This window comes from Rhinopithecus bieti, unplaced genomic scaffold, assembly GCF_001698545.2.
Source record: "Rhinopithecus bieti isolate Rb0 unplaced genomic scaffold, ASM169854v2 scaffold_2272, whole genome shotgun sequence".
Classification (NCBI taxonomy): Eukaryota; Metazoa; Chordata; class Mammalia; order Primates; family Cercopithecidae; genus Rhinopithecus; species Rhinopithecus bieti.
The window spans coordinates 6,552,545-6,567,618 of NW_016804163.1; positions in this window are offsets into that span (position 1 = coordinate 6,552,545).

A 15,074-nucleotide genomic window follows, 5' to 3' on the forward strand; every position below is an offset into this window, starting at 1 on the left:
CAAAGCTTCCTGAGTGTTAAGGCAGACAGGAAGGTAATAAGAAAAGTAGAAACTGTACTAGAAATAGTCTGATAAGAATGTAGACAGGCAGCAGCATCCAGTAATTGTCCTAGTGGTCAAGACCTTATCAAAACTTGTAACAGTAAGCAAGAGAAGGTTTAAAAATAACATTTATGGGCAGAGCAAGGGCTGTCAGCTCTGTGAGAAGAAAGGGCAGCTAAATCTGGAAAGACGTCTGGATCTGGAAAGGACAGTGCTTGAGGGAAAATGAGAGAGAAAGAGAAAAAGAGAGAGAGAGAGAGAGAGAGAGAGAGAGAGAAGGGGGGCGGTTTAGGTTTCAGTTCTCTCATGGAACACAGTCAGCCCACAGTGAAAGCCACTGCAAATAACATTAATTATTGTGAAGGGTTGCAAGCCTTCTCAAATATGGATATAAGATAGTCTAGAATGTAAACAAACTGTGAAAATAGTGTACATACTATAGCATTCCACAGAACAGTCAAACAAACTTAAGAAAGTCACCTCAAGCCTAAACAAATACAACATTTGAAAATCAAATCATCTAATATACTTCATAACACCTCCTCAATCTTCAGTAGCATAACCTTACTTATCAAATTTAGAATTCATATACATGCATGCTCATGTATTGCAGTTTGTATCTATTATAAAATACAGATAGGTAGGTAGATTCTATTCTACATCTGACTATCTGTATTCTATTGTGTGTATGTGTGTGCTCTTGTTCTAGCCTCAGAAAAAGAGAGATGACTTTTCCTCATAAAATAACACTTAAGGCAGTTTGTTAATACAGTTATTAAAATATAATGTGTGTGGGCCTTTTTTCAGAACAAATAAGTTTATTTTATCAAATTGCTCCTATGTTTTGTTAAATATCTTCTTAGTTTTCTATCTTCATACATTCTCTCAAATTTTCCTAAGGCCTGCCTATGCTACTCTATCACTGGGAAGTAATTGCAAAATAATAGATTAATTATTGTATGAATAACACATATAATAAATTATAAAAATAAACTGAAAGAATATTCTAAAATTTAAAATACTACTTTTTGCCTGGAAATAGATATTTTAAAATAGAGAAATAAATATAAATCCCTAATAAACAAGAGTTCTTCCACAGGGACAAGTGACTATTAATTAATGGTTCAGTATTTGAACTCCACATCAGACATAAGTGAGAACATTCCAGTCTCATGTCTAAATGTCTCTAATGAAATATGTATTTATAATATACATTTACATACCTCAATATATTTTTGAAAAGTTTTCGAATATTTCACCATCTTTAATCTTCAGAACAACCCCATTATGCAGGAAGGCAAATCATTACTGTCTCAAATTTTACAGGTGAGAAATCAGAGGTCAGAGGGGTTAAATGATTTGCTAAAGGTTACAAAGTGAGCCTGTGGAAAGAACGGGTATAATAATTAGTGTCTCCTGAGTCCCTGCTTTCTAAATGTGAATGTCACTCTCTCATTAATAAAGAAAGCTTGTGTTCCAAAATTGCTATATTCATGCAGAATACATTTAATTTTCTTGTGAGGCTAATTTATATCCATCTAGCGCTTTTACTTGTGTATCCTACTTGATTTATATTTGTGCAGAAGGCATTATTTTCATTTTATAATTTGGGAGACTGAGGTCCAAGGAAGTTGAATGTTTTGCTAAAATCTTGCAAGTAGAGCATATAGCACACAATATTTACTTTCTTTTTTGTTAGAAAGATATAAAAACACTGTATAGTTAGAGATATATAATTACTAAAATTGAGCTATTGTTCCCAAAGTTAATAATAGATTCTTCGCATCCTCCTGTTCTATCATCTTTGGTATTTCCTTTATTCCTTACACTTGTTACTTCATGATCTGACAGTGGTGGCTGCTGCTGCAAGCATCATCGCAGCATTTGAAGGCAGGAAATGGAGAAGGGGATTGGTGAAGAAGGCTGGCAGGGGCGTCAAAAGGCAGAGCTCCCTCCTGTTGCTCAGGAAGAAATATTTTATAGAAACTTCCATAAGACATCTAACATCTGTTTGGCCAGAAAATCATCCCAAGACCACTTCCTACTGCAATGGAGGTGTGAAAGGTGAACATCTTAGTCTGTTTGTGCTACTATAACAGACTCTCCAAGATTAGGTAATTTTTTAGGTTGGTACAAAATGTGGTTTTGCCGTTAAAAGTAATGGCAAAAAAACTTTTAATGGCAAAAACTGTGATTACATTTGCACAAACCTAATATAAAGAAGAGAAATGTATTTTCTCACAGTTCTGGAGGGTAGGAAGTCAAAGACCAAGGCATTGCAGGTTCCGTTGTCTGATGGGGTTGCAGTCTCTGTTTCCAAGATGCCACTTTGAAAGCTACCTCCTCCACAGGAGAGGAACACTGTCCTCACATGGCAGAAGGCAGAAGGACAAACATGAACTCCCTTGTCAAGCCCTTTTATAAGGGAGTTAATTCATTCATGAGGTCATGACTTAAACATTTCTCATTAGAGTCCATCTCTCAACAATTTTGCATTGAAGATTAAGCTCCCAACACATGAATTTTGGGGGACACATCGGACCCTAAAAGTGTCCCATTTTTGTCCCCAATTTCATAGTAGCAGACAAGCAAGGAAAATGAAGTTGGGAATGGTGTCTGGGTTTGGCATTCATTCTCCCTTTACTCATCCCTCACATTTGTCCTGAGTGATTTCCTAGCAAGACATGCCTTGGCTCTTTAGAAAATATTTCCTTCCTTCACACAGTCTCAGACTTCATTGGCTAAAACTCTTCTTCATTTGACAGACTGCAGTACTTCCTGTCAGTGAGATACCACCAGGCCACCAAGGACAAGAGGCCCCCAAGTTTTCCCCCCAGACACTTTACAGAGGGCACAGAGATGCTCATCCAAATTAAATTCCCGCAGTATGCAATATGGACCATTAATGGAGATGCCTAAAGGGATTATGAAAAAGGCCCTTGAGTTCCATAAGGAATTCAAATGCAGCCAACATTCATTGTAACTGTCATGGACCTAGTACACTGAGGCGCAAACATCAAAGCGGTGCCAAAGAGCAAAGCTGAAGTCAGCAGGGTGCCCTAACACTCTAAAATAGAAAATACTAGTCAATAATGTCTTCCCAGTTGGGGACACCCTTTCTCCCTGAACTGAATTTATTCTGAGAGTTGGCTCTTTCAGTCTTATAGACTATAAATGTCCCTTTACCACCCCACCACGGATCAGTGACCGTGCAAGAGAGACTGAGAAAACGAGAGATTAGTGAGAGCTACAGCAGACCGTATAAAAGAAGACATTTCCAGAATAATAAGCAGTGGATATTTGCCAAAGTACTTAGAAGTCAAGTAGACCTCTTTGATCTCATTATTCAATTAATAATTATTTAGTGCTTTCTATCTGCCAGGGAGTGATTCATAATTGAATTACATATAATCTCTGCACTTAAAAACGTTAGTGTGATAGGAAAGATACATACATACATTTAAAAAAAAAATACTCTTATTTGATCCTCACAATGATCTTCAACCCTGAGATTTGAGAAGGTGATGTTTGGGTAGACTGAGTAAAAGTTGAGAATACAAAACCAACCCTTGGGCTTCCCTTGCCAGTGGAGCAGGCTGAACTTGTAAGTCTTCCAAACACCAGCTTCCCCTTATTTGAAGACATCGTAATAACCTCTTTTGGGCCATCACTTTGCTGGTGGATGCTTAGTCTTCTTATGGCTCACATATCCACCCCATTTTCCTACTAAACCCATACTTGGGATCAAATTTCAGAATGCTTCAGCAGAGAAAGTTCAAATACCTATCTGGGAAAAATGGATTATATAGCAAGAGAATTGCAAACTCTTATTAATTTACATTATTTTATTAATATTGGTATAAATCCAGGAGATATATATGTATTTATGAAAATGAATCCTAGGGGCAATTAGAACCAGAACGATAGAATATTTATTGGTCAAATTTGTTTGACTTATCAGACCACTTATCAGAGGTTCTGGATGTAATGTTTTGGTAGATGGAGCTGCTCGTGACAGATTGATTAGCTGGCTGACTAAAACTTGGACCTATCAGTGGGTTAAATTTAATGAGGCTGACATGCCAGATCATTCTTGGCATAATATAGAGGAGGAAATCTAAAGGTTTAGGGAGAGAGGAATGTAGGAATGGATATATTATGCCAATTCACCCCTGCTTACATACACACATACAGTTCCTAAAGGGCCCAGAATACACTCTCTTCATTAATGAATTGAGAAACGTATTAGTAAAGGAACACAAGCATTTCTAGGATGCCTGTTCTCTGCAGGCCAGTTGTGATGGTGACAGTTAAGCTAAGAGTAATTTTGCTAGTGAGATTGCTCTCTGAATAGCAGAGAAGAAACAGAGCTTATTCAAAGATAAGATGGATATACCAGGGACAAAATGGTGTTTATAATGATTTAACATGTAAGAATTGTTGATGCGAGCTAACTGATCAGAAGCCCTAGAAATAAAGGAGATGAAGAACTTACTAAATGCTGATCTATAAATCAAGCCTGGTAGCCATAAAACTGAATGTGTAGCAACTTACTGAATAACAATCAGACCTGTTTGCATTTCAGCTCTGCCATCTGTTGGTGGTGGTAGTATCTCTGGTGGCAGAGTGAAAATGAAAACTTAGGTCTGACTGTTGGTGGTATTACCCTGGACAAATCACTTAGCTTGTCATGCTTTAGACTTGTCTAAGTCATGTAAATTTAAAGTTGGGAGTTTAATTAGATACTACCTGGCTCTAAATTCTCTGCTTCATGTGTCTCTATGTGAAATAAAACGCCTTTCATTCCTGTGCTTTATGCCCACATATTCAGTTACTCCTTAGGCACTTACTCATTAATGTTTGTTGGTTTATTTGTTTTTAGGCCAATCACTAGCAATCTTCCCTCCCACTCCAGTCCTGTGCTTGATAGGCACGTTTAGAACCATATATTTTTACTGCCCTAACTTCTGGTAGGTGATAGTTAGAATATTTCCCCCCTTCATATTTCATATTGAAATTTGATCCCCAGTGTTAGACGTGGGGCCTGGTGGGAGGTGTTTGGGTCATGAGGGTGGGTTCCTTATGAACAGTTTTGTGCTGATCTTGTGGTAATGGATGAGTTCTCCCTGTATTAATTCCCAGGAGAGAGTGATCGTTAAAAACAGCCTTGGGCTGGGCCTGGTGGCTCATGCTTGTAATCCCAGCACTTTGGGAGGCCAAGGCAGGTGGATCACATGGTCAGGAGATCAAGACCATCCTGGCTAACACAGTGAAACCCCGTCTCTACTAAAAATACAAACAATTAGCCAGGCGTGGTAGCGGGCGCCTGTAGTCCCAGCTACGCAGGAGGCTGAGGCAGGAGAATGGTTTGAACCCAGGAGGCAGAGTTTGCAGTGAGCCGAGATTGGGCCACTGTACTCCAGTCTGGGTAACAGAGCAAGACTCCATCTCAAAACACAAAACAAAAAAAAACCAGCCTCCCTGGTCTTCCTCCCTCATCATATGATACACCAGCTCCTCTTTGAATTCCAGCACGAATGGAAAACAGAAGCTTCCTGAGCCCTTCACCAGAGCAGATGCTGAAACCGTACTTCTTGTACAGCCTGCAGACACGAGGCAAATCAACCTCTTTTCCTTGTAAATTACCCAGCCTCAGGTATTCCTTTATAGCAACAGATAACAGACAGTAGTTATGCATGGTGGTTTGTTCTTTTTGTCAATCTCATCATGACCCCTGTGATCACATTCTTGGTTGACTTCCTGAGTGCAAATTTGCTTCGGGAATGACTCAGGGTCATGGTGGCTGCACCTCTTCAACCGGTTCTTCTCCTTCTCAGTTCCCCTTGAAACTGCAATGACCTGTGGTTTCTCTGACTAGAATTTCCATTCAGTGTCTAAATCTTTGCTCCTAACACTATAAAACTATGTTCTACTAGCGATGCATGGGTTAGTATTATAATAATTTACAATTTTGCCCTGCTTTCAAATGATGTATGGAGGATTTCCTGAATGAACAGTGACTGTAATTGCTGAAGATATTGAGCTTTATCAGCCAATTACTGAGCACAGATGATTGCTTTCAAGTATTCCTCACAGCATACTTGAAATAAAAAGCAACTGGCCCAGTTATGTCAGTGAATTTCACTGCTTCCACCCATGGGCTTGAGGGGAGAGGCGGCAAAAGCCTTTGCACTGGAGAAGATAAATTCAGCACGAACAGCCTCTGCTTTCCAATTCCTATTCCCTATGACCAGCATTTTCACAGAACCTCCAGGGCTGGTGCTTTCTGCTCTGTTATAATCCATTTCTTTAATGGCAATGTCAGGCAAAGGTCTTAGTAAGGAAGCCTTTAGCTTGAGCTCTTTAAAAGGGCAAAACAGCAAACCAGTTTTCAGAAAAAGAAGAAAATAATCTCATTTTCATTCTTTTTTGTTGTTCTCAGTTTTATTTCCTTCTCTTTATTCCTATAGTAAGAATAATTTGAAGGTGATTTTTCCCCCTTTAATACTAGGTCTTGACAGTTGAGTAATTCCTCATGTTTGCTGTAGAGCTTTCTCTTGTGCTGTTGATGTAGTTAACCATTCATCTATAGTCTGGTTGTAACTCCTATAAACATAGCAACTGAAATCAGTAGATCTTGTATTTTATTACTGTCTAGACATGTATCATGCTCACTCAGCTTATCCTTTGATCTTAGAACATCCTGGAAAATATGAAACTAGAAGAGGCAATAGGAGAGATGAATGAGGAAATACGTGCTTAAAAAGGAGCTCATCAATCAAAATCCAATCATCTAAAGGCTGGATATCATAAGCAAAACCTCATTTTTGGGGAGGAAACAGCAGATATCAACCCAAATTAGATGCTCAGATGTCTAGAAGGCCTGTCTAGAAGGGGGGGCTAAAATTCACAGTAAGTGTAATTAGATGAGAATAATATATTTACCAGGGACTCTCGAGAAGATGACTCTGGGTTGTTGGAAAGAATGTTCTAGAGGCCCTTGAGATGGAGGTTAAGATCCTCAAGATGCATGCTCAAGTTATTTTCAAAATCGCAATTACTTTTGCACCAATCTAATATAACAATTGAGGTTTAGCAAACTGTTTTGAAGAGAGTATGATCAGAAATTCCTGCCCTCCAAGTGGGCATGCAAAATTTGGGGCCAGAGACAAACTGCTGATAAAGTAGAAGAAAGCACTGTCACCAGAAGACTTCCTTTTCTCTAGCTTCTCCTCAACTCTGTTAGAGAGCTTCATAAAACATATGTTGAAAAATACAGAAAGATGGTGCCTGTTGGAAGGTGGAGGCTTCGAAGAGAGGATCAAGAAAAATAACTAATGGGTACTGGGCTTAATACCTGGGTGACAAAGTAATCTGTACAGCAAACCCCCATGACACAAGTTTATCTATGTAACAAACCTGCACATGTACCCCAGAATGTCAAAGTTTAAACAAACTAAAAAATAAAAATATAGAAAATACAGAAAGAATATAAACTTGAAGAGAACCGAACTGCAGGCCTACCAGTAGCTCTGTTGCTTTAGCCTTCAATCATTTTCATTGATTGAAGGAAAATTTACATTTCAACACAGGGCCAATAAGAACGGTTCCATTTTAAAAGAATAGTTTAAAGGAAAATAAGAAGTCTATTTCTGATGTGTGAACCTTTTGATTATGTATGTTTACATCATCACAGCCTTGCATGTTCCATTAATGCACAGACCTCCCATTTTCCCTTTGAAGTCAGGCTTTTTTAAAGAGCTGTGTCCAGTAGCTGTTCCTGCATCCTCTCCTCCTACTTACTCCTCAGTTAACCCAGGTAAGAGGCTTTCATCCCATTAATCTTTTGAAACTCTCTGGAAAGAATGATCAGTCATCTTGAAATTGCCAAATGCAAAGGATATTTTCCTAATCACATGCAACCCCCGCAGCAGTAGCTTCATGTCTATCAGATTATTAAAGAATACATAGAAGATCACAAACTCCAGCAATGTAAGTTTATTCAAGAATCCACTATTGCCAATAAAATGAACTTGGTCCTGAATTGGACAATTGGGTTCATCTTTTCATCAAGACATGGTCTTTACTCAACTTCAGGCTGTCAACAAGTACATAGCACCTCACCTTGAATATGACAGGGAGAGTCATTTCTCCTGCCAACAAGAAAAGAATCAATTTCAAATCTGGCATTAGAAATTCAAATAATATTTACATCTCCCTCTGCATATGCAAATATCACGATCCTAAGACCAATTCACTTTCCACACTGCTTACATAGGTTTGTTCTTAAATATATAGTGCTTTAAGGATAGCACATCTCTTTTAAGGCCAGCAATATGCATATCTATTTGCTCCTTAGCAATACTGAGATCATATCAATTCCTGGCTTTCTGTACAGTGTAGATTAACAGCTCAGCACGTTTGATCTTCTATGAAGTATTTTCTGCCCATCTCTGCAACCCCATTTTTGTAACCTCCGTTTTCTATTTCTGCTTCTTCACTTTAGTGAACAATTTATTTGCATTTGTCATGATACACCTTCCCCAGGAGGCAAGCCACACCTGGCGGAGGCCCCCACATCTCTCTCTGAAGTTGGTTTTATTCCTTCCCCCACCCTCCCTTATAGAGCTAGGGATTCTTCTGAAAATTAGTTTCTTTTTTTTTTACCAATGGCTTTCACATTTCCCTCTCCAGTAAATCTTCTCCATCTTCTTTGTCCATTCTATTTAAATTCCCTCCATGCCTCTCTCTTCCTCATCCCTTTCCTTAAGTCCTAACTTGCACAGAAGACTGCCACACTCAAACCCGAATAACATTTGTTTTCGGTTATAGAATCAAAACTTAACATTTTTCCTATTGCAAAAATAGTATAAGTTCATTATAACAAATAGAAAATATAGAAAAAGACAAAGCATAAATTCAAACACTTTCCTATTGTCTAAGGGTGATGCCCATAAATATAGAACCACACACCATCTTTCGTATAAATACAGCATCACCTATACTCTGATATAGCAGTATATCATGTGCTCACTGAATATCCATAATCCTACATTTTTCAACCTCCTTGCCAATATGTGAGACCATATGATTATTCATATGATGTATGTCACCTCTAGGCTGAAGCATAAGATGCAGGTCATGACTCTCCAGTTTTTGTATTCATTTGCAGATGGTGCAGCTTCCATCAGCCTGGGTTTCTGAGTAACTATGTGAAGCAAAGGTGCTCCACTCCATCCCTTCCACCACTGACCTACATTGCATAGATGAGACTGGAGTTCAGTAAAATGTTTTGCTGGGGCATAAACTTTGGAGACTTGTCAGAATAGAGATGTTGCCTTGGATGAAATTAGGGATAGTAAGTATAAAGAGTGAAAAGAAGAGGACCAAGGACCCTGGGGGATATAAACATTAGAAGTCAGCAAAAGGCTACAGGAACCAGAAAAGACGAATTAGACACAGTGATGGTGGAGTAGGAAGAAAATCAAGAAAGCACAGTGTCCTGAAATCCAAATGAGGAACACGTATCAGGAAAGAAGGAATGAACACTGGTGTGAAATGCAGCTGATGCATCAGGAAAGATGAAACACAAGAAGCGTCCATTAGAGTCAGCAATGTGGAAGTCATTCATTCCCTTGTCAAGAGCAGTTTCTTGTGGGTTGGTGGTTCAAAACCTGACTGGAGAGCAGTCAAAAGAGAAAAAGTGGCAAGGCTTTAAGAGAAAAAAAATACAAAATGGGTTCTTTTTGTTAAATTTTACTGCAAAGAGAAGAAATAACTTTTTTCTTTCAAGATGGAAGAAACAGTAACATGATTTCATGCTGGTATGAATTACCCATTAAAGAGTAAAAAATATGTGATAGAGAAAGAGAGAAGAAAATTGTGAGAATGACATCTGTGAGTGGGCAAGAGAAGATGGGGACTACTGATAAGCAAGGAATTCACTGTAGATATGACTAGATTGGGAATCTGGAGTAATTGGCAGTAAGACAGTGGATATGAGAACCCGTTGAACTTGTTATGGGTTCAACAAGTTAGAGGAAAGAAGGACATGGATAATACTAAAATAATCTAAATCAAGCTTCTAAAGATGAAAACCATAATGTCTGAGATGAAAAATACACTGGGATTAAAGGGAGAAGAGACTGCAGAAAAAAAAAAGATTAATGAATTTGAAAGCATAGCAATGGAAATGGTCTAAGATAAAACACAGAGACAACTAACTGGGAAAAAAAAAGAACCACATGAGTAAGCTGTGGCATAACTTTCAAAGGCTTAATAAAAATGTATTTGAAATCCTTAAACAGGATGGAGGGAGGGATGGGAGAAAAAAACTATTTGAAAATGTAATTGCTAAAATATTTCCAAATTTGCTGAAAACTATAAATTCACATATCTTTGAAGGTCAAGAAACTCCAAGCACAAAAACATGAAGCAAAGTGCCCCAAGGCACAGTGTAATCAAAATACTGAAACAAGCCAGGTCCGGGCCAACACCTCTAATCCCAGCACTTTGGGACGTCGAGACTTGGAGGATTGCTTGAGTCCAAGAGTTCCAGACCAGCCTAGGCAACCTGGTGAAATCCCATCTCTAAAGTAAAATAAAGTTGAAACATAAGGATAAAATCTTATAAGCAACCATTTATAAAAACAAGTCTTTGGTACAGAAGAACTGATACAAGAATGAGAGCAATTTTATCATAAACAATGTAAATCCAGTAAAACATCTCTTAAAATAAAGGCAAATTAAACTTTTAAAAAATTTTCAGAAGCTGAAAGAATTCATCACTACCTTACATGCATTCTAAGAAAAGTTAAGAGGTCATTTCAAAGGGAAATGAAACTCAATGGAATCTGGATCTACACAAAGAAATGAGGAACATTGACTATAAGAGCAGATAAAGTTTTCCTTTGAAAGATAATTGATTACTAAAGGCATAAATAATAATGCGTGTTTTATAATATGGTTTATAATTTGTAGAAATAAAACATATGGCACCAATAACATGAAATCCATGCGCGAAGAGATGAACATACACTGCTGGAAGGGTCTTTTACTATACATTATGTGGTACAATATCTCTCGAAGGCATGCTTTGTAAATACAAGATGCATACCATAAACTTTCTTTTAAACTCTAAAAAATGCTACAAAAATATGATTATTAAGCCAATAAAGAAGATAACTTGGAATTATGTTATATATTGAAATCATTCAAAAGAAAGCCAAAAAAAGAGAAAAAAGAATAAAATGGGTGAAAAAATAGCAAATAAAAGATTGTAGACTTACAACCATATAAAATCATATTAAATGTTAATGATTTATAAACCTCAATCAAAAGCAGAGATTGTCAGATTAGATAAATAAGCAAGACCCACTTACATAATGCCTAAAAACTCAATTTAAATATAAAGGCCCAAAATGGTCTTTAACATGCACATAGGTATTTATGTTTATATAGGCACTTAACACATTTTTCCTCTAAGCACTCCTTTAGACTTCTTCACACATTTTGATATGTTATGTTTCATTTTAAGTTTAAAATACTTTCTAATTTCCCTTTGGATTTCCTCTTCTAGCCCAAAAAGTTTACAAGTCAAACAACAGATATATATATATGAAGCTATCATTAATCAAAAAAGGCTACAATACATTTATTAAGATCATAAAAGTCAATTGCATAGCAAAAGTTCATACCTGAGCTAAAGCTGGTCTTTTCAAATGGATAAAGGAGTCAAATCATCAAGAACATTTAAAAGTCATTAACTTTATATACAGAGCTTCAAAATACATGAAGCAAAAAACTGATAGAACTGCAAGAATGAATAGAAAAATTAACAATTATAATCAAAGATTTCAGCACCTCTCTTTCAAACGTTACTAGAACAAGTGAATAGACAATCAGTAAGAATATGGAAAACTTAACACCATGACCTAATTGACACTAACAGACCATTCCACTAAGCAACAATAGAATATGCATTATTTTAAAGAGCTTAAAGAATATTTACCAAGATAAACCATATTCTGGGCCATAAAATAACTTTTTTTTTTTTTTTGAGACAGAGTCTCACTCTTGTTGCTCAGGCTGGAGTGCAATGGCACGATCTCAGCTCACCACAACTTCCAGCTCCCCGGTTAAAGCGATTCTCCTGCCTCAGCCTCCTGAGTAGCTGGGATTTCAAGCATGCACCACCATACCTGGCTAATTTTGTATTTTTAGTAGAGATGGGGTTTCTCCATGTTGGTCAGGCTGGTCTCGAACTCCCGACCTCAGGTGATCCGCCCACCTCAGTCTCCCAAAGTGCTGAAATTACAGGCATGAGCCACCATGCCCAGCCCATAAAATAACTTCTAATAAATTTAGAAGGAGTCAACTCATACAAAGTATGTTCTTTGAAACTAATGGAATTAAATTAGAAATGTAATTGGATATGCATAATATAAAAATATCCGGTAAATTCCCAGATATTTTGAAACAAAATAACACACAAAATAACCTGTGGGTCAAAGAGAAAAGCTGAAAAGAAACTAGAAAGTGCTTTGAGCCTAATAAAAATGAAAACATACCTTATCAAAATGTGTTGAGTAACACTAAAGCAGGACTTAGAGGGAAATTCATTAGGTTCTTATATTAGAAGAAAAGAAAAGATCTCAGATCAAAGACCACCTTGAGAAACCAGAATAAGAAGAATAAATAAAACCCAAAGCATACAGCTGGATTTAGCCCAGGAATGCAATGCTGATTTAACATCCAAAAATCAATCAATGTAACTCATATTTAACAAACCTAAAAAAGAAAATCTCATGATCATCTGTATAGATGCAGAAAAGAATTTAACAGAAATCCAACATCTGTTCTTTACAAAACTCTCAGTAAACTAGGAATAGAAGGGAACTTTCTCAACTTGATAAGGAACATTTACAAAAGTTTGTCAGCTAACATAACACTTAATGGCAGAAGACTCAATGTTTTCCTCCTAGGATCAGTAACAAGGCAAGGATGTCCAGGTGGCCCTTCCATCCAACATTTTACAGAGCTAGGGAGAGATGCTGAGGATTAAAACACCTCTGTCTCATTTCAGAGCAATGTCTTTCCCACAAAGCAAAAGCAGTGTGTGGTTTGACGTAAAAAGTAGACATTCTTTTTTCAACCCAGTTCCTTATAAGAACAGAAAATTCCTTTCAGAATTTAGCACTTGGTTTGTATCCATCTTAGCTTTAGGTTGAGTTTTGCATCCTTTTCTGTGTCCTCGCAGTCCTTTTACTGAAAAGCTGGGGTTGGCTGCCTCTGGGGCAGCTGAACAGACATTTTGACTCACAGTTCACTCATCCCTAATCATAAATCATTTGTTCACATTTCTGTTTCATCCCAAAAAGACTGTAACGATGTCAAGACAGGAACTATGTATTATTTATTCGTCTATTGGTGTCATTAGCACCCAGCACACTGCCTCGCACATAGTAGGTACTTACGTTTTTGTTGGATTTTTCATGTGTTTTTGTTTTGTTTTGAGACGCAGTCTCGTTCTGCCGCCCAGGCTGGAGTGCAGTGGCGTGATCTCAGCTCACTGCAAGCTCCGCCTCCCGGGTTCACGCCATTCTCCTGCCTCAGCCTCCCGACACCACGCCCAGCGAATTTTTTGTATTTTTAGTAGAGATGGGGTTTTGCCGTGTTAGCCAGGATGTCTCGATCTCCTGACCTCATGATCCGCCCGCCTTGGCCTCCCAAAGTGCTGGGATTACAGGCGTGAGCCACCGCGCCTGGCGTGTGTGTGTGTGTGTGTGTGTGTGTGTCTGTGTTCGCGCGCTTTTAAAGGAAGTAGATTACTTTTGTCCATGTCAGGCAACAGTATAGTAAGGGATATAAACGAGTTGAAATACTAGAGCCAATTGAAGCTAAAAAGTCCAACCAAAAAACAAAATTAAAAGCATGACTTCTGTAAAGTTAGACAGAAAGCACAAAACTTATCGACTTCTCATGGCTTGAAATAAAACCAAGAGCCTGCTTGTGATATTTGACCAGTACCAAATGTGACCCTTTGGTAGGAGAAAACTAAGCGCCCCCAAGAGCCATTTTGAACATATTTCTGTGGTCTTACTAGATTGGTGACAGACTGACCACACAGCTCAGTAACTCGGCCACGGATTGGCCATTTGAGTGATGGTTTAGCCAATAATCAAAATGCATGGGGGAAGGATCCCCATGACATTCTCTGTTGCATGAGAAGCGAGGCTACAGCTAATTAGAAGAGACAATACCCAGGCTGCCTGACTGAGTACTAGCCTGGGGCAGACAAGAGAAAAATGAGTTTATTCCTTAATGCAGCTAAGTCTTACCTTTACGGGCATAAACCAAAGAGGAATAGAAAATAAATAGCACATAATTTTGCATTTTTATAATAAGTTTGAAACTAAACACTAGGAAACCTTGTCAGCCCCTGCTAAGCTGATTCCAATTAAGGCTTCTGGCAGTGTTCCAGCTGTTTTACTCCTCAAATAGCACAGAGCATAACAAGGTTTATGAAGCATTCAAAAGTCAAATACCCTATTAACATAAACATGTAGTGAAATCAACTCTCCTACCAATTTTAAGCTTGCTTTCTTTCATTTAGGGTGGGCTGATAGAAGATGATATCTATTTCCTTGGTGAAGGCTTGAGTATGTTTGCTATAATGCAAAGAAGCTTTCCCTTTTGAACAGTAACTCGACGCACCTACTCACAGAGAGCTTTTATTATAAAAAATTCCTTCCAATACTAATTTCGATACCAAGGGCTTGGGTTTTATTTTCTGTAACAGTGTTGAAGGTAAAAAACAAGAAAATAAAAGCCAGTGGTTCAGCCTCACACGTTTATTGTTTTGATTCATGTCCCCCTCCTGATCTGCTTGGAAATGGTTTTGTTAACTTTGGATTGCCATGGCCAAGATTTAATGTGAGAAAGGGTCATTTCCTTGGCCGTGGAAGTCAAATAAACCCCAAACTGAAGGATATAAGCAGGTAAAATGTTTAACGTGAAAAAAAAAAAAAAAA